This window comes from Engraulis encrasicolus, chromosome 22 (genome assembly GCF_034702125.1).
Source record: "Engraulis encrasicolus isolate BLACKSEA-1 chromosome 22, IST_EnEncr_1.0, whole genome shotgun sequence".
Lineage (NCBI taxonomy): Eukaryota > Metazoa > Chordata > Actinopteri > Clupeiformes > Engraulidae > Engraulis > Engraulis encrasicolus.
Genome location: NC_085878.1, coordinates 15716454 through 15743656, shown reverse-complemented (window position 1 = coordinate 15743656; position 27203 = coordinate 15716454). Strand labels below are relative to the sequence as shown.

The 27203-nt window shown below is 41.4% G+C and overlaps 1 protein-coding gene across 3 annotated transcripts in view; it reads right to left on the bottom strand.

The window, feature by feature from the left end:
- LOC134439225 (zinc finger protein 609-like) overlaps positions 1-27203 on the bottom strand; it is a 108377-nt gene that overhangs the window by 69650 nt on the left and 11524 nt on the right. Inside the window, exon 2 of one of the 3 annotated variants that reach the window (XM_063189120.1) lies at positions 25128-25281. The exons of the other annotated variants lie outside the window; for them this stretch is intronic. The gene's annotated coding sequence lies outside the window, so the exon portion shown is untranslated. The remainder of the gene's footprint in view (positions 1-25127; positions 25282-27203) is intronic. 3 annotated transcript variants of the gene reach the window in all.

Genomic DNA, 27203 nt, shown 5'->3' with positions numbered 1-27203 from the left:
TTGAGTGCCTGCAGTTGGAACAGTGTCTGTATCGAACGTTAACACTCCACCTTGTGCAACTTCAATCTGCTGGCAAAAAACAAGTTGGTATTTTTGCCAAAGCCTTGCCTTTCAAGATTGTGTGAAAAATACCGTACTAAGTTAAGTTACAAGGTTTTATATTCTTGACTGTGGTGGTAGTTTGACCACTTAACACTCACGCTGTCCATAATGTTGTGAGGTTGAATTAAATGGAGACACACAGGATCTTGTGTAGAGCCAAAAAGACAAGAATTTATATTGTGATATCAATATTGCTGTCAAACAATATCAAATTTCATACTATCGAGTTGAAACAATATTTTTGTCATTTGTCTGTATTGCCAAAGGGTAGGCTACGTTAAGCGTAATACATTCCCCTCCACTTGAGCCATTGCGAGCACAGCAGACTTACTACCCAACACTCATGCAGAACACCACTACGTGTTTCTCTATGGCCCTCCACTCACACTGCTGAAGGAAGGGAAGATTGTGAATTGTTTAGCACAACTATTTGTCTTAAAAATAAATATTGTCTAAAAAACAGTAATATCAATATTGACTGAAATAATGGTGATATTGATTCTTCTCATAATCGAGCAACCTTAACGCACACTGTATTACATATAATTTAAGACCAAGAACAATGAACGTGCAGTGCTTGATGGACACCTCAGTAAAAAAAATTAGCAGTACTGCGAGAATGACTCTGTAATCTGCTTTACTTTTGGTACAATAACGAACGTTAACTGGACTTCAAACTAATAACCAGCATTCTTTTTCCATCTCAGACAGTCTGATATTTCCTTTTTCCCCCCCCAAAACTGATAATTAAAATTAATTGATTTTTGATAAGACTAGCCTGAATCAAGATAAAATCGGACTGAATCTATACCCAGGCCTAGCTCCTGCATTTACTTAAACCTTCAACATATCATTGGCTCAAGAGACTGTTCCTACATGATTTAAGAAATCTGTCATCAAGCCAGTGTCTAAAAAATGAGTCCATCATGCCTAAATTATTACAGCCCTGTCACCCTAACATCCAGTGTTTTGAGAGACTTATGAAAAACGTGCTGATCACTGCCAAGCTCTTTCGACCCATTACAGCGTGCCCACAGAGCCAACAGAGGCAGAGAGGCTGCCATGTCCAATCTACTGTACACCACCCACTCACACCTGGAGGAGGGAGAGGGAAATTATGGGAGAATGCTGTTCATCCACTTCAAAGTCAGCCTTCAACACCACTGTACCACTCACATGAAAGCCCTGGAATTGAACACCCCACTTTGTCACTGGAGACTGAACTTGTACTCATTCACGAGTTGTCAGTGTGGGGGACCAGACATCTGACACACTGACCATCAGCACAAGCACTCCGCAAGCTTGTGTCTAGTCATCTACTCATGACTGCAACAGCAATATTCAAACGTCCCATCATCAAGTTTGCAGATGACACTGTGGTTATGGGCTTAATCATTGATGACAACGAGCTGGCCTACGTGAGCCAGGTTAAATGGTGTCTGACAGCTTGACACTGAACGCTCACAACAAGGAAATGGTGATGGATTTCAGAAGACGGCAAATGTGCAGTTTCACTCCACTCACTATCAGGTGTAGAGATTACAGATGTTCCATCTCTTCTTCTCAGCTCTTTTCGGGCCTGATCACCGAACCGATCACTGCTGCTGATACTCTTATCCAAAGCGACTTAGTTATTTACAGGGTACTGGTTACAGTCCCTAGAGCAGTGTGGGGTTAGGTGCCTTGCTCAAGGGCGCAGAGCCAAGCAGTGATATAGGGAGTGGAATGGTGGGAATTGAACCTGCAACCCTCTGATCTAAAGCCCATCTTCTTAACCATAAGGCCACAGCTGCCCCATGATCTCATGATCTGGCGACCACCTACCACAAAAAGAATAATCATTCCTAGCCTACATGCAAGAAACAAAAAACTAGTCACTTAAATGCAGGCAACATAATGGCACCTCCTCAGCACAATCCACTGACAATCCACAATCCACTGACACCCATGTGTGACTCTGACTCTGTCTCTCTATCTCTCTGTCTCTGTCTCGTGGCTGTCAATGTGTTTCAGCGACTAAAAATGTATCAGTTGGCTAGTCATTGTAACTCAAACCCAAGTCAAACCAATTACGATAATTGTTCTGTACAAGGTGGTAGTGATGCAGTTTTCGTGCTAACTACCATATGATAAGTAAGCAGACTGAGGAGTCATTTGCAAATCACGAAGTTTGTGTGGCTTGAAAAAATCGAACTAATTTCATGCAGATGACTGAGTTAGCTAAATGAAGAGTGCTTTGCAGTTGTTAGTTTGTCAAACAAACTTTGTGTGACTTGAAAAAATCAGCCCACGTTGATGTAGATTTGAATGCTGAATTATAAAGGGGAATGCACAAAAAAACAAAAGGGCAGTAAGGAAACATTTTTGTGATGCACATCTAGTGTGCGATGTGCAATAAACAGCATAAATTAGGCGTATTGAAGATGTTCAATGTCATGACCCTTTTTCACTTCAACTAAGGAAGGTTTTAACTTTAATTTGATTCTCTACAGTTCAGTTGAGGAGACTGTTGTAACAGGTAGCATCATCCTAATATGGGAACTCTACAGTCAGAGCGAGAAATACCCTGCAAAGAGTAATCCACTTTGCTGAACCCCCCTCCCTGTTTTGCAAGACATCTAAAACAGGAGAGTGATTCTGAGGGCCCTAAAGTCTTCTCCTGCATTGTTTAAATGATTGAGGTCTAGTAGACACTTACACAGCCATCTGGCCATTCAAATGTTTAACACTCACCTTTCAAACATCACTCCTCAATACACACATCTTGATAGAACACATTACACTAGTAATGCGCTAGTACGTCTAGTTCTGATGTTACGGTTAAGTGATGTTATGATCGCTTCCAGACTATACTCTTATTAAGGGCAAAATTTAATACCATAGATGAATGGGTTTTGTAACCAGATAGAAGATATCCCACAAGGCCCTGCCGAGGCCTAACGGTAGGGCAATGGATTACTACGCCAGTGACCCAAGTTTGATTCTGGCCCGGGTCATATGCCGATCGTTCCGAGTCTCTCTCTCACCACACATTTCCTGTCTCCTGTCTCCACTATCCTGTCAAAAATATACCGGTATTTAAAAAAAAGAAGATCCAACAAGTTTGGATGCTTTGGAGTGAGATTCTACACACACACACACACGCACACGCACACACGTCACCCAACTTCTCCAACTAAAATCTAGGCTACAATACCTCACTTGACCCCATTGCTGCTTGGGCAAACTCCATGAAGCCGCCTGCATAGGTCTCGTGCCCTTACATACAATTCATGACTGCCTTGTCGCCTTGAAGCCAGCGTTTATGGCGGATGGTGCAAAAAATTGTGAAGACGTGTCGCTTCTCTGTAGCTAGAAAAAATGCTATATTGCGACTTCATGGTGCTAACGCGCACCTCGCTAGCTTCCATACCACTTCATCACTCGGCTCAATTTTATTCTGTGCCAACCAAAATCTAAAGAACTTTCAGATAAAGGCCTATTGTTTTATATTTTGGGGTGGGTGTACGTTGTAAGTCATTCACGAGTCATTCACGAGAGACAACTTCTTACAATGCAGTTTGAACTGCAAAAAGAACTCAAATGTGAAAACTAATCTGCAGCACTAGGTTACTCCACCTATCAACAAAACCAGCGAGGATCATTTAAAGGGGCTGCTTTAGCGCTGCGCGTCATACAAGAGTCAAGATCATGAACATCGAACAGCACCCCAGTTAACAGCTTCATAGAAATGCTGCAACAAATGTCCATGTAGCTGAAAAGTATAAATGGTTAAGACAACACGGGAGTTTAAATATTTTATTCTGCTGTTGTCCAGTTGGGCTACACTTCCTGCTTTCAGCCAGTGTAGCCTCTCTACCATAAGAACTTACATGTTTCTTCCCACATTGAAATATTCATTTCCCCATACGAATTCCTGTTTCTTAGCACTATTCGAACTCCAATCACTCGTTGACAGCCCTAAAGCCCCGTGTATATCTTCAACCACCCCAGCTACCTGGGTCGCGTAGGTAGCGCTTGGTGTACACATGGCATAGTGCACCGTTACCCCTGCTGTCACTCGTAACTCGTAACTTTAACATCCCCGAGCTGGTGGGTGAATTTGGAAATCTGTAGTGTGTTTATTTTTTCATCCAATTTCTCTTGCTCTCCTCTTGTAAGCCCAAAGGTTGTCTGTTTGACTACAGACACGACAGGCTAGTGGGGGAGTGATTAAGCAGTGCTCTGCCCCATCCTCCTCCATGGCTGAGGTACCCAGAGCATGGTACCATCTCGCCGCACAGCTCCCTTGGAACACCATGATGGGCTGCCCCCTTGCACGGAGTGTGAGGCATATATGTAATTTCGTTGTGTGCAGTGTGCACTTGTGTGTTGTAGAGTGCTGTGTCACAATGACAATGGAAGTTGGAGTTTCCCAGGAGGGCTTTCACTTGACATGAAACACTCACAGGCTTGTTTTTCAAGACTCATTCCAACTGGGATCATCAAATGGTTACATTACAGTAAATGGAGCAGAACACCATCCCAACTTTTCGGATATTTTCTGATACCATCTGGAAAGACCCCATATATAGACCATTCTGTGGCGCAGAACCATAGAATGAAAACAGAGCACCACAAATTGATTTCGCCTTCTGATAAAAATAAAAAAAAACCACATTCAGTGTATGTCAGGTTTTGGCTAGAGGTGCACCGAAAATTCGGCCGCAGAAAATATTCGGCCGAAAACGCAAAAAAAAAGGACACTTTCGGTTTTCGGCCGAAAGCCAACTGAATGACCGAATAGAAAATGAATTGAAAATGGCCATTAATTACAATCATTTCAGTTCTACTCTAACATTTGAAGACTTCAAATACACATTTATTTTCTTTCAAAAACCTGTCTAAACATGTATTGTAACTTAAGCCGTAGATTTAAGCAATGTTTAAAAATAATGAAAAATCTAACTTTTGATGATTTTAACTGAATTGTAATTTTCGGTTTCTGTTTCGGTTAATTATTATTCGGTTTCGGCCACAAATTTTCATTTCGGTGCACCTCTAGTTTTGGCTTAACTCGCGTACCTTCCACAACCTCCACACACATATTGCCCTATGATTTCTGTAAGGCGGAAAACACCTGTCCACATGATCAGCAGCGTTTCCCGCAGCGCTTTCTTGGCGAGGCGGCCGCAATTGCTAACCTACAACTCCCAGCATGCCCTATAACAGACGACGCTAGGAAAAGACCTGAGCGCCCTCTCTCCGAGAGTCGCACTGGGGAGGGGACAAAAGCTTTTCAGCTGCATGCAATGGCTGGCTACTACAGCAGCGAGAGCAGCGCTCGAAACTAACGGGGTATCCTGTTGTCCCTGGGACCATAAAATTGTTGGGGGGACACAAAGTTATCATCTCTGGGACAATGCCGGGCCAGTCCAAAAATATAAATGAAAATATTCTAAAAACGTGATACTTGCATTAGGCTAAACAGGACATTAACTCAACACCAACGGAAATAGCTACAGAAGACTTTCGGATAACACTCCATGCATTGTGTTCTAGAATGTTTATTTAGATTTCGCTGCTGCGTCTGCAAGCATATTCTTGTGGGAGCACATCAGAGTGCTGAGAGGTTGTCCCGTCGGTTATGACAATTCACCCTGGACTAGAAATGCTCTAAGTTAATAGAAAACGGGCTCTGCACTGTTTATTTTGCAAACAAGGATATATTCCAGTAGACATGTTCAGCGCATTGTTCTCCCTTACTCTCCCACCCATCTCTTTCTCCCCCTCCCCTCCCTCTCCATGCTTGCCTCTCTCCCTCAAAAGTGAAGAAGCCAAAATGTGCGGTGATATATTTTTTCTCTTGTGCATATGAAATTATTGATGTCTGTCATTTGAATTTAAAACGGAAAGGAAACGTCTTGCAATACATTTCAAAGATGTGAAAGTCGGTTCACCGTGTTCCTAATTATGTGCCCCAAAAACGCATCTTCCACTGGCATGCCCATCACAACAAGTGGCCAAAGTACGGCTAGGTTATTGGCACTTTTAAACTAAAGCTAAACAAACACTGAATTGTTATTGATATGACTGAATCAAAAAAAGCTGTTTTCTGTAAATATACAACAGAGTAGTATAACAGGCTATGACAGGTTGCAATAGAGTCTAGGCCTACAATATATGATGGGTAGGCTACCACAATTAGTGCATAAAACAATTAAGCCTTAGTTAGACAAATATAATGTCATTGAATGCAGGTTTCCTCATATGACTGTGGTCACGATATATTCTTGAAAAATGAAATGTACACTTTACTCAAGGCAATTTTTCTTTACAAGGCATGGATGAAAAACAAAACAAAACTTGTGGCCGCAACGGTAAGTTATTATACAGGGGTTAGACAAAATAACTGAGACACCTGTCATTTTCAACATGATCTCCAGAATTCCGTGCTCCTGGACACGGATGTTTAGGACACAAAATCTGTGTCTAGGGGCATGGATCTTGCCAAAATTCCGTGCTCCTGGACACGGAATTGTTTTCCGTGATGGACACACAGAAGTGCTCTCTCTATTCTCCCACAGATTTATGTTTCCACAGTCTTGTGTTTTCTCAGGATTTTTCTAATTTCAAATATTTTTTCTCAAAAAAACATTTCTTACTGACAGGTTAGGGTTAGGGATTGTGTTGGTCTGGGCACAGCTAGTATTCTTTCATGCATTATATGAATTTGATAGCCCATCAACCGACTGGAAAAGGTATTTCTCAAAAATATGTCTTTAATGACATATTAGGTTAATGTTAGGGAATGTTTTGGTCAGGGCACAACTTAAATTGCTATAGCATTATTTTGTTTAGGATTAGCATTTGGTATGTATTTTCTAATGATAGAGTTAACACAGTGCTGTGGGAATATAGAAAGCACTTCCATGTGCCCATCACAGAAAACAATTCCGTGTCCAGGAGCACGGAATTTTGGCAAAATCCGTGCTCCTGGACACGGATTTCGTGTCCTTAGCATCTGTGTCCAGGAGCACGGAATTTTGCAGATCAGGCTGGTCATTTTAGTGTGGGAAGTTTCATGGCTCAAGTGGACCAGCATGTTGCCCAATCTTCATTAATGGCACATTGCACCAGTAAAGTGAAGTGTGAAGGTTCAATTTGCAGGGTAAGAGCACAGCATTGAGTTCAAAAAGGAGAAATTCTTGGTACGTGCGTAACTTAACTGTTGCATCTTTGACTGAGACAGCAAGTCTTTGTGATGTATCAAGAGCCACAGTATCAAAGGTAACTTAATGTCTGCATACCACCAAGAAGGATGAACCACATGCAACAGAATTAACTGTGGACTCAAGAGGAACTTAATGACACTAAAATGACAGGTGTCTCAGTTATTTTGTCCAAGCCCTGTCCACTTCAGCTTCTCACTTCATGCTGCTGAAAGCGCATGCTCACAGTAACACCAAATCAGGAAAAAAAACTCCCACGGTTCATTTAGATCGTCACCCATCAGTACAGCAGAGAAATCCAAGACCACAACATGACAAGAAAGTCTAGTGAATGAGAGACAGATGGAAACTTTTCTCCAGAAACCAGGACAGGAATGATGAAAAGTATGGGGGCGGTTTACCAAGGGGGTGATATTTCGCTCAAAGCAAAATAGTGAGAGAGAAATCGGAGAATGCCACATAGTTCATTGCATTGCTTGAAAATGTTCCCTATGCACAATAGCAGAATAACCTACATGTAGCTTGGGCGAAGCAAACTGTTGACTCTGTTTAACAGTCTGGCAAAAGCTAATAGGAATCCGTCTCCATGGAGGGTGGGAGATGGTCTGATCTTTATCGCATCTTCCACTGGCATGCCCATCACAACAAGTGGCCAAAGTACGGCTAGGTTATTGGCACTTTTAAACTAAAGCTAAACAAACACTGAATTGTTATTGATATGACTGAATCAAAAAAAGCTGTTTTCTGTAAATATACAACAGAGTAGTATAACAGGCTATGACAGGTTGCAATAGAGTCTAGGCCTACAATATATGATGGGTAGGCTACCACAATTGGTGCATAAAACAATTAAGCCTTAGTTAGACAAATATAATGTCATTGAATGCAGGTTTCCTCATATGACTGTGGTCACGATATATTCTTGAAAAATGAAATGTACACTTTACTCAAGGCAATTTTTCTTTACAAGGCATGGATGAAAAACAAAACAAAACTTGTGGCCGCAACGGTAAGTTATTATACAGGGGTTGGACAAAATAACTGAGACACCTGTCATTTTCAACATGATCTCCAGAATTCCGTGCTCCTGGACACGGATGTTTAGGACACAAAATCTGTGTCTAGGAGCACGGATCTTGCCAAAATTCCGTGCTCCTGGACACGGAATTGTTTTCCGTGATGGACACACAGAAGTGCTCTCTCTATACTCCCACAGATTTATGTTTCCACAGTCTTGTGTTTTCTCAGGATTTTTCTAATTTCAAATATTTTTTCTCAAAAAAACATTTCTTACTGACAGGTTAGGGTTAGGGATTGTGTTGGTCTGGGCACAGCTAGTATTCTTTCATGCATTATATGAATTTGATAGCCCATCAACCGACTGGAAAAGGTATTTCTCAAAAATATGTCTTTAATGACATATTAGGTTAATGTTAGGGAATGTTTTGGTCAGGGCACAACTTAAATTGCTATAGCATTATTTTGTTTAGGATTAGCATTTGGTATGTATTTTCTAATGATAGAGTTAACACAGTGCTGTGGGAATATAGAAAGCACTTCCATGTGCCCATCACAGAAAACAATTCCGTGTCCAGGAGCACGGAATTTTGGCAAAATCCGTGCTCCTGGACACGGATTTCGTGTCCTTAGCATCTGTGTCCAGGAGCACGGAATTTTGCAGATCAGGCTGGTCATTTTAGTGTGGGAAGTTTCATGGCTCAAGTGGACCAGCATGTTGCCCAATCTTCATTAATGGCACATTGCACCAGTAAAGTGAAGTGTGAAGGTTCAATTTGCAGGGTAAGAGCACAGCATTGAGTTCAAAAAGGAGAAATTCTTGGTACGTGCGTAACTTAACTGTTGCATCTTTGACTGAGACAGCAAGTCTTTGTGATGTATCAAGAGCCACAGTATCAAAGGTAACTTAATGTCTGCATACCACCAAGAAGGATGAACCACATGCAACAGAATTAACTGTGGACTCAAGAGGAACTTAATGACACTAAAATGACAGGTGTCTCAGTTATTTTGTCCAAGCCCTGTCCACTTCAGCTTCTCACTTCATGCTGCTGAAAGCGCATGCTAACAGTAACGCCAAATCGGGAAAAAAAACTCCCACGGTTCATTTAGATCGTCACCCATCAGTACAGCAGAGAAATCCAAGACCACAACATGACAAGAAAGTCTAGTGAATGAGAGACAGATGGAAACTTTTCTCCAGAAACCAGGACAGGAATGATGAAAAGTATGGGGGCGGTTTACCAAGGGGGTGATATTTCGCTCAAAGCAAAATAGTGAGAGAGAAATCGGAGAATGCCACATAGTTCATTGCATTGCTTGAAAATGTTCCCTATGCACAATAGCAGAATAACCTACATGTAGCTTGGGCGAAGCAAACTGTTGACTCTGTTTAACAGTCTGGCAAAAGCTAATAGGAATCCGTCTCCATGGAGGGTGGGAGATGGTCTGATCTTTATCTGCCATTTAAATTCATTGGAGTTCCGAACTCAAATCAAAACTCACATTGTGCTTTAAGCATGACTGTTACGATACTGTGTCGAAAAAGCATACAAATAACAAATCCAAAGTGTGGATAGTGTTACCTTGACCAATCAGTAACGGACTTCGCGGGTGAGTTCTGCGTCACCACTTTCAACTGTTTGCTGATTGGCTAAACAGTGAGTGAACCAAGCTAGGAGGGTTTTGCCAGACTTTGTGCGGAGCCAAAATCTTTGGGTGGAGTAAGCTTACATAGGATGGCATCGCATGGTTTGCATACGAAAACAAATATCTTACTTAATGATAAATAATCAAAAATCATGCTTATCTTTAGTAGTTGCACTTTGCAAAGTTACTCTAGAAAAAAGTTAATGATGCCGCCAGATTAGAGTGCAGTAGAAGTGAAATTACAGACAGGCAGAAATTGAACATGATTTAAGTTAGCCATTTTACTTTTCTTTGCTTTACTTACTATTTTGCCATGAGTGTTTGGCTCCATCCAGTCACCCTTTAAAGGCCAACTTCCGATAAAACACAGTTTTACTCACTCCTTTTGAAGATCGGACGGTCACCCCAAGTTAAACTCACTTGCAAGGCTCTCATAGCGGTGCGTCACCTCGCCTGGCTGTGTTTCCCGGTGTTTCCCAATTGACATAAATAATGCAGAGAAACGAGCGAATCACGAAAGCCTTTCTGTGTTTCGTCACGTCGAAAGAAGGCGTTGCTCACAAAGGTTTAAGTCGACCCATTTTTCTAAAAACATGTCAAGTAATTTTTTTCTGCTTGTTTTCAATACAAGCAACGTCTGGTGGCCCGAAATCTAGCTTAGCTTAGCTATCAGCTGGTTGCTACTCTCAGGTACACACACAGCACAAAGCCTCATCTATGCAGCAAGCCCACTCTGGTTGCTCCGTGCCTGCAGCTCGCCTAGGGGTCGCTGTCGAAAGAGCACAGCCCTGAATGGAGCATGCACGTCTCCGTTGGCGCCCCTATAGTGCAGTACCACCCGGAGAAGTGGCGACTCTGCTTCCCATTACATTCTCTCCAAGAACAGGAGTACTGAGCCAATCAGAGACGCGTTTCCATGAGAGCAGGAGGAGTGAGCCAATCAGAGACGCATTTCCACGAGAAACACGGAACACCCTCTCGTTTCTCCACAAGCCACCTTTCTAGCTTGCAAAAACGGCTTGAAACAAAGCAACCAGAACGTTTTTTAAAACAGGACCAACGCGTAACACATTCAATAACAATGGGGAACACAGCAATATTAATCAAATGACGTTGAGAGGCCATCTTTAATATTGAGGTTTTTTTTTTTAAATAATGAAAAAAAGAAAGAAAGAAAAAAAAATCTCAGTGACAAATGTAAATCTGAAAAGAAAAAACAAAAATCAAAGAAAGAATTTGATGGGGGGAAAAAAACTGTTTTCATAGGATCGACACAGAGACTCCAATGGCCCTCATAGCATACAGCTCGTCGCACCCCTCCCCCTACACAACTCAGCCCATGCTCTCACTTCTCTTCCCTCTCAGCACTAGGGCTGCCTCGATAACTGCAGAAATGAATAACCCTGGTTCTGAGAGGCCTAGCGGAGTGTCCCGTTGGGCCACCAGCGCCACCACCACACATGACCACCGCTGGTCACTAAACAACTTATTTGGCCAAATAAAAAATCGCAACCTTGAGTGCCTCAGCATGTAACTTATATACCTGGACCAAGTTTGAGAGCCACTACACTGAAGAGCACCAAGGAAAAAGGTGAAAACCCAGAAGCACTCCAATAACCTGCTTGTGCAAGTCCTAACAGTGTTGTAGTCATGAACTCTAAGCATGTCATATCTAATAACTTAAAAATAAAATAATGACAGCTAGCGTGAGGAAAAGCAGTAGTAGAATTTAACATAACAGCTCTTTTCAGCTAACTTAACAATGCTCTAACTCTGCAATAAGAGAACCGTAGTAAGCTTACGTGCAGCTGCCAAATATTCCTTTGCCTCCAAATACAATATTCCAAAATCATTTGACAGGAGGTAAGACTTACATATGTACTTTCCAAGTTTGCATAATCTGGGAAGTTTTCAAGAGCATGTTTACAAATAGACTGCAATTAATGCAGTTTCTAACAATTTGAGTTGAACTCCAGGATTGTTGAATTATATGCGGTTAGGGCAATTTAGATAGTCATACCCTTTTAATACTTTAATCATCCTTTTCTCCCTTAGTATTGGTGACAGTTTCATGCAAATTCAGTTCTACGGTCGTTCCTCGTCGCCACTACAAAGAGTTTCATTAAAATCTATACCAGTTGGCCCTACCGTGGCACAAATGGTAGGGCACTCGTTTGCTATGCGGCCGGCCCGGGTTCGATTCCCGGCCCGGGTCCTTTGCCAACCCTTCCCCGTCATTCTCTCCCAACTCGCTGCCTGTCACCATCTGCACTGCACTATCATGGATAGTCAAAAAAGACCAAAAAATACATCTAAAAAAAAACAAAAATCTGTGCCAGTTGGGACCCAAATTACCCCATTTCTGAGGGGTTTTTTTTTTTGGGTGTAATATTTACGTCTCACGACCACAACCACTTCCCAACGTAAAATAGTGGAACGTCAATGCCTCCCCTGCCGTAGTCACTTGAATGTATGCTACTGTATTAAGCTTATCACAAGACTTTCTGAACCAGAGGGGTAAAAGCAACGAAGGACAATGTGTTATCTAAGAAATTTGGCCTAATGGAAATCAGAGTCATGTTAAACTTGTAAAAAGGGTGTGACAGAGGCTTTAAGCAGAAAGTCAGATTAAGTGATGCAATTCATACCATGTGCAATGCGATGACCTTGACCTGATTTCATACATGAGAAATCTCAGGCGAATAGGTTTTGTGGGTCTCTCTTATGAGTAAGATTGAGCATTACAGCGTAGCAGAGAGGTCAACAGAATTAAAAAGTTGACAGTGCTACAAGTTGTGATGCTATAATATTCAGCCTTGCAGACTCATAATGCCTGCATGAATGCAACCAGATCTGCCAAACAGAATCCAGTGCACTTTCTGTGGCAGGTGCTTTCAAATGTACCAAGAAAAAAAAACTGTTGAAAAGTACTTAGATCATAAATCCAACATTCACGTGGTTGTTATTTCTCTGTCTTTCTCTTGATGATCAATCTCTGCATTATATTTCTACACAGTGCATAAATACTAAGCTTACTTCACTCTGTGTGTTCGGTGAAAAAAGTCCACATCATGGTCCACATTCAAGATGTCTTAGTGAAACACATGGAGACAGACTGTGAGGGCTGTGTGGGCATTGAGAAACACATGAACCCTGGTAATGGCTGCGAAATTCTTACACCAGACATGAGTCCATGCTAGCAGACAGGCTAAATGAGACTCTCATACAACCATCCAAGAGCTAACAAACCCTCGAAAAGATTTGACAAGTCTGTTAGTTCAAGGGGCAAGTAATGCCGTATATAGTGCAGTGAGTGGGATGACAATTGTGCAGTATAATGCTGCAGTCACACCGCCGGCGTTGAAAGAGCTAAAACGCTGCTGACTCCTGCCTGGAAAGCACAGGTCAGGGGCGTTGAACGAGGCAAAAGATTCAACCTGAAGCGTTCGACCAAGAATCTCGACCAACCGAAGCTCGTGTTTAGAAAAATGTGAACATTCCATTGGCTGCCGCCTGCCGCCACCGAGCTCATTACATATTATAGTAGGGTTGGAAAGGGGGGTCCACGCGCACCCCCCGGCTTTTTTTACGCCACCTGATTTTTTTGTATCTTTAGAGTGTCTACTTCCAGAATCTGCCAGGTGCCAAGCTGAAATAATGTCCCATGGCCTTCATTTTTAACCATTTAATGCACCTGACAGGAACCCAACAGATTGAAGCAATGACAGAGAATAGGTCATAACTTTTGAAGTAAACTACATACAGAGACAAATAAACACATTTTCCCATACAATATTGACCTGAGGAATGAATTTAAGTTGTTGTTTTTGACTTTTGACAACATTTAAACGGCATATTTGCTCAGAAACAGCAATAAAATGACCCAAAATATGTAGACACTCAACTATCTTTTCATTCTTTTGAGATTTGTTGTCTCTTTTTCACCACCTGCTCTTCCTTTATCATTTGCAGTGTAAATGTGAGTATTATATCGCGTATTAAGCTGAAATTATGACCCCCAATCTCCATTTTTGACCCTTTAATGCGCCTGACTGAAACCCGACAGACTGAAACAATGATACAGAATAGGTCATAACTTTTGAAGTAAACCACATACAGAGACAAATTAACACATTTACCCTCACAATATTAACCTGAGGAATGCTATTAAGTAGTTGTCTTTGACATTTCACAACATTTAAACAGCATTTGTAGTCATAATCAGCAATAAAATGGCCTAAAATATGTAGACACTCAGGTATCTTTTCATTCTTTCGAATTGTATTGTCTTTTGTCCACCACCGGCTCCTCCTTTATCATTTGCAGTGAACATGTGACTGTTATATTGGGTTTAGGCTGAAATAAGGACCCAGTCTCCATTTTTAACCCTTTAATGCGCCTGACTGGAACAGATTGAAACAATGATACAGAATGGGTCATAACTTTTGAATTAAACTATATACAGAGAAAAATTAACACATTTTGATATACAATACTAAGCTGAAGAATGAAATTAAGTTGTTTTGACATTTGACAACATTTAAACTTATAATACTTCATAAAAAGACATAGTGTGGGTTGACTTTTGAAGTAAGCCACAAAGAGAAGAAAAGCTAACCCATTTTCCATACAATACTGAACCAAGAAATGCAATGAAGCACTTGTGAAGGACTGTCATCAACGTTTAAACCGTGTTCCTGGACAAAAATAGCATTAAAATACCCAAAATGTGTAGAAAATAAGCAGTCTTTTTTCATTCTTTCAAGTTTTATTGGGTGCTTCTCATTGCTCATTTAAAGTATACATTTGATTATGTTATTGAGTTTCAGATTGAAACAGTATCTCATTTTCAAAACTTAATAACCAACTAGCACCATCATCATTCAGAGGTTCAAGAAACAAAGGAGGCTTCTTTAAGACTTATTAGCAAAACCTTAAAAAAATGTGAGGTAAAGGCACATCCCAAAAAGCAATTGCCGTGGGTGCAGGACATAAAAGAACACACAAGAAAAAAGGAAAGACTATCTGCACACCACAGAAGCTCCCTTGTCATCATTTAATGTGTGAAAAGCTCACACAACGTCTCGACCTGTAAGGTCTTCGTCAGGTGTCTCACGACAAGGGAGCATCTGTGGTGTGCGTATATTCTTTCCTTTTTCTTATTGCAAAACCTCCACATGTAATTTGTAACATGAAGATGTGTCTTTCACCTTTTTCTGCAGACATAGACTGACAGAGAAACATGCCAGTGTAAAACACACTCATGGCTGACAAACTTTACAAATCTGGTCACTTGGATCAAGATAGTGCATTATTCAGGTAGTCATGCACCTACAAAACACTAGTGTGGATGGGTTGCTTGCTGCTGTGATCCTCCAAAATAGAATGACAGTTTAATTTCTATAGATTTTAGGGCTTTTTTAAAAGGCAGTTTTTGTCCAGAAGCGCATTTAAAAGTTGATAAAAGGCCAAAAATTGTTCATTGCATTCCTTGGGTCAGTATTGTATGGGAAAATGGGTTACCTTTTCTCTGTACTGTGGTTTACTTCAAAAGTTAACTTCCATTGAAATAAATAAAGTGAAAGCCCATTGTGAAACTCCAACTCCCATTGTCATTGTGACACAGCACTCCACAGCACACAAGTAAACACTGCACACAGTGAAATTGCATTTATGCCTCACCCGTGCAAAGGGGCAGCCCTCAGTGGCGCCCCTGGGGAGCAGTGCGGCGGGACGGGTCCATGCTCAGGGTACCTCAGTCATGGAGGAGGATGGGGGAGAGCACTGGTTGATTACCCCCACCAACCTGGCGGGTCGGGAGTCGAACCGACAACCTTTGGGATACAAGTCTGATGCTCTAACTGCTTACCCATGACTGCCCAATTTACCCATGACTGCCCAATGAATTGTATCATTGTTGCAATCTGTTGGTTCCATTCAGGTCCATTGAAGGGTTATAAATTAACCCTGTGGGTCATCATTCCAGCTTAATACTCTTAATACACTTTTTTATGTAAATATGAATGAAGTCAAGAGCAGGTGTTGAAAAATAAATATAACCTGAAAGAATGAAAAGATAGGCCTACTTGAATTTCATTGGCAATTATGACCAAAAATGCAGTTCAAATGTTGGCAAATGTCAAAGACAAGAACAACAATCATTCATTGGATGACAACAATCATTGATGATCATTGGATGACAACAATCATTCATTGGGTCAACATTGTATGGGGAAATGTGTTAATCTCTCTGTATGATGTTTACATCCAAAGTTATGACCCATTCTGTATCATTGTTTCAATCTGCCGGTTTCCAGTCAGGCGCATTAAAAGGTTAAAAATGGAGACTGTGGGTCATTATTTCAGCCTAAAACCCGAGATAATAGTCACATTTACACTGCAAATGATAAAGGAATAGCAGGTGGTGGACAAAAAGACAATACAACTCAAAAGAATGAAAAGATACTTGAGAGTCTTCATATGTCAGCCCATTTTATGGCTGATTATGACCAAAAATGCTGTTCAAATGTTGTGAAATGTCAAAGACAACAACTTAATAGCATTCCTCAGGTTAATATTGTGAGGGTAAATGTGTTAATTTGTCTCTGTATGTGGTTTACTTCAAAAGTTATGACCTATTCTGTATCATTGTTTCAGTCTGTTGGGTTTCAGTCAGGCGCATTAAAGGGTCAAAAATGGAGACTGGGGGTCATAATTTCAGCTTAATATGCGATATAATACTCACATTTACACTGCAAATGATAAAGGAAGAGCAGGTGGTGAAAAAGAGACAACAAAACTCAAAAGAATGAAAAGATAGTTGAGTGTCTACATATTTTGGGTCATTTTATGGCTGTTTCTGAGCAAATGGTCGTTTAAATGGTGTCAAAAGTCAAGAACAAGAACTTATTTCCATTCCCCAGGTCAATATTGTATGGAATAATGTGTTAATTTGTCTCTGTATGTAGTTTACTTCAAAAGTTATGACCTATTCTTTGTCATTGCTTCAATCTGTTGGGTTCCTGTCAGGTGCATTAAATGGTTAAAAATGAAGGCCATGGGACATTATTTCAGCTTGGCACCTGGCAGATTCTGGAAGTAGACACTCTAAAGACACAAAAAAATCAGGTGCCGTAAAAAAAGCCGGGGGGTGCGCGTGGACCCCCGTTTCCAACCCTACATATTTTAGATGAAGTTCAATTTTTGACGCTCTCGGCTTTTGACGCTTTTGACTCTAGACACGCTTTGCTGCTTTTAACGCTTCTGCTGACTGCTCTCTGGCGGTGTGACCGCGCGGTAAAGCATGTGGAGAGCAATAAATAGACTTCACATTTAGATGAGAAAACTTGCTAAAAACAGTCGCAGACAAGCCCTCCAAAAAAGCAAATTGAATTTCGACCAACAGATGCAACTAGACACCAAGATTACCAACAATCTCCCAAAACAGAGCAGTGTGTAATGCTGTGTCAAACCAGCTATACAGTATCTCCTTTTTCAAAACAAGGAAATACAGCAACGTGAATTTACTTACACAATACACTCATTCATGGATGACAGCAGACATAAGCATCATTGAATAAACAAAAACAACCATCTACGTTTCCCTGTTGAGACACATAAGCTTACGGCCTCGATTCTGGGATTTTAGAAGTTGCACATGAATTTATCAGAACCGAAATGGAAAACGGCTATATCTGCAGATGCAAGCAATTCCAACATTGTACATTCCCTTAGATCAGTGGTTCCCAAACTATGGTACGTGTACCCCTAGGGGGTACGCAAGGTGATGGCAGGGGGTACGCGAGGAGATTAAGAATTTTGAAAAAAAAAAATGCAGGAAAAAAAATCAATAGCCTTTAATATTCGATTCAGGCATGGGCATTGATGTTTTGGGTATTTCATGGGTATTGGTTAAATTGTTTCCTTGTAAACATCGTTTTCAGTACATATCTTAATTTATTTTTCCATGGGGGTTAATCGCAAAATCAGCTGTGTGCTGAGGAGAGTCGCGTGCGTGGTACATCTCTGTGTGTTCCATCTCCCCGAGGAGGAGACACGCTGTGGCAGTCTCCTAAAGTCTGCATAGGGCAGCATCAAATGAATGGCTTTTGTTAATAAACATATCATCACGTTATTTTCTGGAGTTGGTGAAGAGTTTCTGGGACTATGTGCTTCAATCCACAAGTAGGCCTACCTGTGATTACGCCAATAGTAAGATAATAACTTGCTACTTTTGGGATTTTGACAAAATAAGCTTTGTCAGGTCTGGTTCGTCAGGCAGACTGCAGGCTATGTGTTTGTTAGCATGCTGTTAGCATGCTTTTAGCGAACTGTTATGTTCATGCAATGTCATTTTTTAGCCAAAACAGTCACCTTCTAACACCACCCTAAATATCCGCAATTAGCCGTGAACAAGTATGTGTGTTCAATTTAGGTGACTCCGATATTTTTTAGCCCAGTCACGTCCGTCCTATTGCATTCAAATTTTAACTTTGTCTACAAAGTTGACTTGGCTACTAGCCATGGCACGTTTTAATCTACATTCACACCTCTAAGCACCCTCTCCTTAATAAGTGCTGTGAGATCGCTAAACAATAATGGCTGGTTGAAAACATGAATTTAGCAACCTTAATGGGCCATTACATCTCTGGCTGGAAGCCTTTCATAGTGACCTACTGGTGTAGCCTACAGAACATGTTGCAACAATGTTAGCTCTATGCCCATTCATCTGTGGACGTTTATGTTGATGTGCATTGTGTTTTCTTTATTTTATTATGGGGGGGGGGGTGTACGCAGATGGAGCTGAAATGCTCCAAGGGGTACGTGATGTGAAAAAGTTTGGGAAGCACTGCCTTAGATGATGACAAGAAAGATGATCTGAACCAAACATATAAGTTAGAGGTGATTTGTTTACTTTTAACTCCACATAAAAGAGGGGTAAAAGAGGAGTTGAGTGGTGATGGGTTCCCCTGCAGAAGTGTGTGAGACTTCCCATTTGCACCTGCAACACTGTGAGGATCCATCAAGTGACTTTGCAAGCACTCGTACAGTGTGTGGTCCTCTTGCGATCAAGAGCAACCTTTACCAAACCACCACTGACAGGCTCTTCATGGTCCCCCCAACAGATAAACTTGTTCCGCTTCTCGAAGGCACCAAAATGTGAATGTAGTGAAGTGTTTTCTCAGCTCACTCTCTAAAATCAATCTTGTCAATTGCAACTGACTCTTATAGCCTATAATTTGCAGCTGTTGAAGCTCAGCTGTCATTTGACTGTTTCCTGAACTGGCATGTGCTTGTGACTTTGATGAGAAAACACAAATTTACGCTTTCAACACCTTAGCTACTGATGAGAGAGGGGATATTTTCTTCAACTTTGGAAGATGGTGTCAATGGTTGCTGTTTTTAACCTGCCAAAGCTCAACAAAACAGACATCTGAAACACTATCTGGCAAAGAGCTGGGTGATGGAGTTGCACAACATTTCCCCCCAGAATTTAAACCAAAATGAATTCATGAGAATTTTCAAAAACAAGTAAAACATGAAGCACCCGTATCTCAAGGTTGTAGATGGATTGAGTGCAAATTTGAAACTGCACTGCAGAAAAGACGTGATATCCACCCAGCTGATATGACTGAACATTACTGGTTCACCAGACATGGACACACACATAGCTTAGTAGAGTACACAGATAAGAGAGTGCTCCCTCAACATACCCTCTTCTAAAGGGTAACATGAACAAGGAAAGTTGCACAAAACAGGCTTACAAAACAAATCCTTACCTCCAAAGTTTCCATGGTTGTCAGTGACATGGTTGTCCATGGTTGTCACTCACTAGAAACTATCATATTAAGTAGCCATGTGCACACTGTGTGGTCAGTACAGTAGCAAGGACATGTCCTATTAAAAAGACTATGTATTCCGTAGATTAGGCTATGCATAATATTCTGCAAATTATGCTGTACAGAAGTAGACCAATGTGTCTTTAACCAGTTATACTGCAAAATTATACAGAAGGTACTTCAGATCTCTCTCTCTCTCTCTCTCTCTCTCTCTCTCTCTCTCTCTCTCTCTCTCTCTCTCTCTCTCTCTCTCTCTCTCTCTCTCTCTCTCTCTCTCTCTCTCTCTCTCTCTCTCTCTCTCTCTCTCTCTCTCTCTCTCTCTCTCTCTCTCTCTCTCTCTCTCTCTCTCTCTCTCTCTCTGTGTGTAGCTACAACATCTCCTCCTCTTTCCTTTTGTTGCTCAGCATCAAGCTCTGTGTCAACCAGTATAGATGTTCCAATGATTTAGTCTTTGGTTAACTGAAATATAAGTAGGCATTTCAGATCTCCGTTTAGATGCACTGCTTCCAACCTAGAAATGGGAAGTGCTTTAGTGAGAGTGAGTTTTTGCACATTAATTTGAAATTTCAATCATGTAAGCTTAAAGTGATAATGTCCCATTTTTGGAAATACGCTTATTTCACACCTCCCCTTGAGTTAAATAATAGGGTTTTAACATTCTCCTGTACTTTCAACATGCTAGCAGTTAACATTGAGTCCTATGAGACCAGCTCGCGGCTAACTGGTCTCATAGGACTCAATGTTAACTGCTAGCTTGGAGGTAAAATGTGCACTGCCATAACTAGAAAACGGTTGGAAGTACAGGAGACAGGCAAGAGCCTATTATTTAACTCAAGGGGAGGTGTGAAATAAGCTTATTTCCAAAAATGGGAGAGTATCATTTTAAATTAACGCATCCATCAAAACAGCGTCCACAATGATATCACAGATGATGTGCATCTCCCACCAAAATTTTTGCATTTTCATCCATAAGCATTGCAAAGTAAGCATACTAAGCTGATTCCATTCCATGTAAGCTTAATACTGTGGTCTTGAACATGCCACTCAATACGTTAGCAAAACCTAATCTACTTCAACAGTTCAACAGCTAACAACTGAATTGCTTTTGGCATTTCAGCCAAGACTCACAATGGATTTAGGAAAAGGTTACACAATAAGCAGGGTTCCCACTCTTTCACTGTCAAAATGTTAAAACTTCTCCATGATTTTCTTCACACTAGACCATATCACAAAGGTGGTTTTCAGGCCGACCACAACGGAGCAGGTGCCGGTGCCCGCACCAGTTAGGTTTAGCAGAAAAGTGCTTTTCTGCGCACCGCCCATGTTCATACCGGGCTCTGAATTTTATACTCATGTGACTGTTACCCAGATGAACCTGCTGATGGCCACGTTGTCGTCACAGTTCATGGAACCGACCAACTTTCCAGTTCGCAAACGCTAGGGTCTTTGGTTTGAACACGACGGCCGGTTCACGATTAGGTGCGGGAAGGGGCACCAGCGCGGTTCTCAGTCGGCCTGAATGCGCTAAAAAAGGTTGAGTCTGAAGACCACCTACTGAATTTCTTGTAGGGGAGGTGTGGTTAACGATTGCCAACAAACGTTTACTAGACGTTACGAATGTATCATTTGGTGTAAAACCCAGAGCTAATCATGTCCGTTGTATACTATTGGTAAGGAAACAAAGAAGGTTGGCGTCTGCGCCTTAACTTAGAATTGCTTGTTGCTTGGTGCGACTGCTCACCAAAAATAGTGATACTAAGACAGACAAAAAAGGATGAGGCGCACACAACTTAAGGCTTGCAGGTTCAAAAAGTGTATTGTGGCCGACAAATTAACAAAAGAAGTCAACGGAAATTATCTGGAGCTACAAACGTTTCGGACCTAGTCCATTATCAATGTCTCCAGACACTTTTTGAACCTGCAAGCCTTGTGTGCGCCTCATCTCTGTCGTTGTATACTATTCAAACAAACTGCAAACTTCCATTTGTCAACTACTACGAGACACTGACTTTCCACCCCTCCCCACTTTAATTGGCTCCCTCAATTAAGTTAGGCGACAGACAGACAGACAGACAGACAGACAGACAGACAGACAGACAGACAGACAGGGGTGGAACTTATTTTTTTTCCCCACCAGTCACGGTGGTAGGTATATTTCAAAATCTACCAGTCACTCACTGTTTTTACCAGTCAAAGTGACTGGTGGGTTGAAAAATATACCAGTCACCACTGAAATGTACCCGTCATTGGCAGGTGGACGGGTGCTTATTTCCATCCCTGACACACACGCGCGCGCACGCACGCGCACGCACGCACGCACGCGCACGCACGCACGCACGCACGCACGCACACACACACACACACGCACACACGCACATGTCCTTCCGTTGCAGTGCATAATATACGTAGGCATATGACTGCAGCCCTCATATTCTTGCACATTCTTTTCATCAACTTACCCCAGCTTCACATCTTCCCTTTTGAACACACCATGATGGCAACCATGCATTGACTTCATAAAACCATAGACTGTATTTTGTATGCAGTGGGCGATAAAATATTATACCATATATTACGCACCGTATATTATATTATTATATTATTATATTACGCACCGACTGTAGGCTAATTTACATTACATTAAACTTACTAGAAAGTTATCCACAACAACTTACAAATATTTAACGCGCAGGGGGCGTGTTTTATGCAAGCTCAAAGATGAGTCGAATAGTGAGTGAAGGTCCTCGAAAAAAGCAATACACAAGGCGGAGATATCAAGTGGTTATTTCAGACAGTGAACAAAACTGTAATTTTACCCGCTAATATTTTATGCTGGAGATCTCTCCGCATCAGCCCCTATCTCCAATCAATGCGCTTTTAAATGCATGCCCTCCACCAGGTGTGAAATACCTGACATCAACTAATTCTAGGACAAGTTAAAAGAGGGAGCATGTCGCTAAGCTAGTGAAAGTCAATGGATCCGTGTAGTAGCTTAGCGACATATTCCCTCTTTTAACTTGTCTTAAAGCAAGACAATGCTTAACATGAAAAATAAGACACTTTACCACCTTTATAAACCCCAGCCAACGATTTTAACTGTATTAAGCCCCGAAATAGTGGCATACCCCTTTAAATGCAGGGTGATTATGGTGCTTGTCAAAACACCACAAAGCCGCCTCCTCTTTTCGTGTTGAAGACAGTTTATGGCAGACAGTGCAAAAAGTACGACATAATTTTATTTATATGTAGAAACTCTAGATTCAGAGGTTGCGCCTTCATGGTGCTAACTCGTACACATCGCTACGTAGCTTCCATGCCACTTTATCACTTGGTGTAGCTTCACCTTGTACCGACCAAAATCCAAAGCACTTTAAAATATGACGTTTTATATATTGGGGTGTGTGTTGGGGGCCTGTGTTGTATGTCATCCAGGAGAACTGTCAACATCTTATAATTCAGTTGGCCTGAATGGCATTAAGAACTCGAAAGCCAAGACAATCCACACTAGATTCTAGGCCTACACCACTATAAACAAAAACAACGTGGATCATATAAAAGGGCAGCGCTGCACGTCATTGAAGACCATGAACAACGAACACAACTGCTTCATAAACACCCCATTGAACAATTCAATAATAATGCTGCAACAAATGTCTATGTAGTTGGAAAGACACAGGGGGCTAAAATAATTTATTCTAGCCTGTTAACATCTCAACCATAATACCCAACTGTAAACTATAACTGAAGGTAGAATTGTCAGTGATTCCCATACGTACACCATTCTGTGGCACAGCACCTCAGAATGAAAACCAAGCACCACAAATTGATTAAGTTATTCCTCAGCCGCCTGTTTTTCCCATGCGATTCCTTCATTCTCTCTCACTCTCACACAGACTACTACTCTCTTTGCAGACTGTCGCCCGCAGGTCTACGCAGAGAGTTTTGATTTTTGCTCGATCCCTAGGTTTGCGCTATGCGTCACAACGGTAGGGGCAACGAGAGGATTCAAACTGCCTTCAATACATACAGTTGAGAAACACTACTATATAGCCTAACTTCAGCGTCGTAATTTGCAAGTGTCTTTTTGTAAATAAATGAAGCTACAAAGCACTGGTAACTTATTTAATGAACATCTCACAGTCCGTAGCCCGGTGAAGGTTAGAACAAGGAAATAGCTGTCTGTTCTCGGGCGCAGAGGGCTCTGGTCGAGAGGACCAATCACAGCGGCTCCTGCTGCAGTTAACTGCATAGCTGTCTGTGGGCAGTCACATTTTCAGAGTCCTGCACTAAGTGATGGCGGAGGGGAGAAAAATAACTGTGTGGCTGTCTGCATCATTGTTCAGACAAGTTTGATTCTGACCATAAACCAGGCTTGAGAGTGAGAGCAATGGCGAGGGCAAGAGAAAAGGCATCAATGGGGATACACACATATTTCCATGGGGGGAGGGGTGACATAAATCACTTGGATCTTGTGTACTGGAGTGATCTAGTTTGTGAACTTGAAACTTAATTGTGCCAGGATTTTTTTTACTTCACAGTTGAGTCACTCTCAGTGCTGGCTGAATGAAATGCATGACCTCTTATGCAGACTAAGAACACTTGGAAATCAGCAGCTGGCACTCAAAGTATCAAAGTCAAATCACATCAAGGATATTACATGCAGTGCATCTCTGACGCAATACTAAGTTGAAGTATAACCTTGCTGATTAGCCTGAAGTCAAAGCAATCCTTGATTGAACAGCCAAGGAGCTGATGTCTGAGGGCCAAGCAGCGGGCTCTCTTTAGTCTTTACGCAGCCATGATCATGACAAATAAGCTAGCCTTTCATCCCTGTCATACCATTAGAAACATTCATTTTATTCTTGAAGCGACTAGCCTGGCTGAATCCACAGTATAATAAAATGGCTAAACCCTTCTCATAGTGCTGACAGTAAGAGTGTGATGCAGCAGTGATCAGACACTTCATCAAAGGCCATCTGGGCTATTCTCCAGCTACGCACAAACTCATAACTGTGCTGATATAGTTTGATAAAACATAAGTAAATCTCTCAAGCACTCAAAGTTGACAAATCAAGAGGGACCGATTTATTTGTCCTGGCAAGCAGTTATGTTGGCTAAATAAACAAAACAACACTATCAGTGCCCTAAGCCTTAGAAATCTGTGTCCCACAAGCCAACTACTGATGAAAAAAAACCTTGCCCTCATAGCTCCTCAGTAGAGCTGCAACGAAACACCCAATACACGATTCGGTTCATATAATGATAGGATTAAGCTTACACATCATATTTCATATGAAAGATAGCCTACCCAATGATGACAGTCACATGTCTCCAATACGAACTAACTTAAGTCCGATCCACCTCGACAACCATGTTCTGTGGGAAACACTGGATATCTTCATTTGGATTGAGCACTTGGCTAGTAATGTGGTAACAAAACGAAAGCCATGTAATTGAACCAGCTGGGAAAAAAAACAAGACAAGTTTCAGGTTTAGCGACATGCTTGATCTGCTTACCAAGTCATGCATATTATGTTCACAGTTGAGTAAAATGTGACTCAATGTCCCAATTCCTTTTGAGTGTTGGCCATTTCCCCATCACTGCTAAAGGCGACAAATCAGCAGTATGTTTGTTTGTTCAGTGATGGGTCTGCCATATTTAGTAAGTTTAGTAAGATACTTACTTATATTGTGTTACTGTGCTGCATGGTGTGGTGTAGAAACATGATAACACAGAAAATAATTAAAGGCTTACTGCTTAGTCATCCAGAGTTATAATACATTTTACTGTAAACAGAATAATACCAAGTGCAGCATTGCTAGATTAGCCTATAGTGTAAAGGAGTTTAAAGACACAGACCAGGCCCAGCCCTTACAAGCTCATATCCACTACATCAGAAAAACAATTCTGCCCACAAAGTCCTTTTTTCTCAAAGTTCCGGACGCAAAACCATCCTTTTGTCCACACTGACAAGAAAAATGGTCAAACATTTATTGCATGCAGACTCACATGTCACATGATCATTCATGCATACAGGGCATGCATGAGCAGGTATAAACAAGAACAGTTTGGCAGCCACGGTTAGGTGTTTTCCCTTTCTGTTTGTATTGTGTGGAATTATCAGTGGTTTCTGTCACCTCAACAAGAGCAGTCAATTGCCCCCGAGCACTTAACCGCCTTGCGACTGCTGGCAGGAGTTAACAGCTTGACAGACTCCTACTCCAGGGTATTATCTAGGCTACATTTCAGCCACAGGCTAGAGGATATGGTATAGCCTTACAGACGCTGATCACCTAACTTACATTGTTTAAGCATAATACACACAACTAACCAGTGGGGCTCAGGCAAATATAAAAGATGTCTGATCGGAACAGGAAAATAGCTTTTTACATCGTCAGCATGCAGCCATTTCCATATGAGTCCATACCAAGACATAAAGCAGTGTTTTGTGAATAAATGTGAACATGACAAGTGTAAAGTCCCTTTCAAGAGCTTGAAACAGTTGAGATGAATCAACAATGTTGCTACGGATTTGAAAACTAGGCCTAATGCAAAGGTCCTTGGCACACACTGCTTAGAATTTGATCCAATGAAATGAAACATATTTAACATATTTAACACCTCAATTGGCTTAAATGTAAACAAAAGCAAAGGATTAGCTGTCTCTTTAGATTTAGCCTAAGCATTTTGCTTAATTGCAAAAGAAAAGTGAAGAGACCTCAACATTCAAAAGATCTGTGTCTATGCCCAATCTTTACCTAAATGTTGGAAGAACAATACATGTAGATTTATGATGTCCATTTTCTGTGCATGAATAGGACAATGTCCTACCAGTCTTGGGATAAGTTTAGGCCAGAGCAATAGGCTACAATAGCTGGTAATAACTGGTAAGCAATTTGATGTGGATTACAACAACAGGGCAGCCACTAATGAAACACGGCACAGGACAGAAATGTATTCACAACGCTTCAGTATTGGACCTTCATCAGGTAAATCAGGTCTAAGACCGAAAGATTGTGAGTAATAGAAATCAGCTAAGAGTTTTGTTTAGTTTTCTGATTACCGACTTGGTCAACTCCAACGCACCTGACAGCTTAGGTTCCCGAAAAGAAAACCAAAAGTTTATTGGGAGAGAATTTTAAATAACATCACAAGCTATGTTTGCCTGATTGGAGAGAATCTATGGCAACGGTGTGATCTAAATGCAGCAGACATGACCATTATCAAAGTGACACAATATGTTCTGATAGTCACAGTGGCAACCCGTTAACAGGAGACAATGTTACCCAATGGACCTGAACACACCACGGAAGCCTGCCAGAAACAATCACAATCAGTGTTTATGAAGGCTGTAACAGACTGCAACAACCCTGCCAATCTGAT